This window comes from Austrofundulus limnaeus, unplaced genomic scaffold, assembly GCF_001266775.1.
Source record: "Austrofundulus limnaeus strain Quisiro unplaced genomic scaffold, Austrofundulus_limnaeus-1.0 Scaffold62, whole genome shotgun sequence".
In the NCBI taxonomy this organism is placed as follows: Eukaryota; Metazoa; Chordata; class Actinopteri; order Cyprinodontiformes; family Rivulidae; genus Austrofundulus; species Austrofundulus limnaeus.
In genome coordinates, this window is record NW_013952464.1 from 743,934 (window position 1) to 745,559 (window position 1,626).

Here is a 1,626-nt window from a genome sequence, read left to right on the forward strand (position 1 = left end):
GTGATATGACAGTACTGAGCAGAACAGGGTGAGCCTCTGCAGCTCCATCTGTGGCCCTTCTGTTCCTCCACTAGCTGACCTTTGACTGTCTTTAGGTGTTACATGACAAGGATATCCGAGCCTTGGCCCTTTAGGGGTGCTAATAGAGCACACTCACTTTACACTGATGTGGAAATGTACATTAAGTGATCCCAGAAACAAAAAAAATACTCACACCTTCAAGTAAAGGTCAAATGACTACAGACTGTAAGTGAGTTGTATTGAAGCCTCTCTCTGGTAGTGAGGGCATTTTCTAGACACTATGAGTCACATTTGACACTGTGCGGAAAAAAAAAATGGAAAAAAGCTGCTTCGATTCAGCACTAATTTGGGTGTAATAATCCCAAAGTCAGCCAATCTACTGAGGAGAGGAGAAAGAGAAAATTAAGCATCTGCTTCATTTCCCTAAATGGCCATAGCCACACTCATTATGAAAAACTATGCTCTTTGAGGGAGGCTCTTAGAAACCAGGGTCTTCACAGGAAAACATGCAGCTAGCCAGTTAAAGATGTGGAGCAGACTATAAAATTTGAATCACAACTCATCTCCATTTGTAAGAATCTCCTAGGGGAAATCACAAAGCAGATTAGTAACAACCAATGACCATTATTTGAGAAAAAAAAAGTTCATAATATCAGATGGACCGATGCTCCTGACACTGATTCTTTTATGTGTTTTCGATGAATATGAAAATCCCTCATTAACCTTCCAGGTTATGATGATGAGCTGCCGTCTTGGCTTAAACAAAGCTCCCTATCAGGCTGCTCCTACCTGGCGAGGTTTCTGGGTCACTGCATGTGAGAGCGGAGCGCACAGCGAAATGGGAGCCACTGTCACAGAACAGGTGGGGGAGCCGAGACTGTTGGGGCAATTACAAAGTTTTAAGCTGAAGAGGTTAGCGAGAGTCAGAGGAATCAATTACTTTGGATGGGGCAAAGTTCTAAAAATTCATTACTGACAGCCTAATTACAGAGAAACAATGGGCTGATAATTACATCTGCAATAATTAATACACTCATGGTAAGGAGCACTGAGAACACAGTCATCAGCTAATAGCTTATTACTGAGTTGATACAATCAGCCATTCAGTAATGAGAGAAGACAGAGGCAGGAAAAGCAAAACGGGAACAACAATAGGGCCTGTCATTACAACATCTGAGCTTATTATTTGTTTCTGCTGTCTGACAGTTTGTCACCGACATCACTGATCAATACCAATGAAGTTTTTCATACATGTAAAAATTGACATAAGCTCACAAAAGATGTTTTACAAAAGGTTTGAGAAGCTGAAAACAAGTAAAACAGGGATCTACGGACTTTGATTAGTCACAGTTGTCACTTCTGTCAGTGTTGTTCAGTTTGACCAAAGAAAACCCTGAAGATTGAGATGTTAAAAGTTTGTTCGACAATACAAAAATGTCCAGAATGTGGACTTTTTTTTTCTGATGCCACGATGATAGACAGGTACACGGCAACGATGGGTGCATCATTGAGGCTATAAATCCTCCACCTGATAAAAATGGTCAATGAGGTCCCTGTCAAAGTGAAGGAAGCATTCATCAGTGTGTGTGTGTGTGTGTGTGTGTG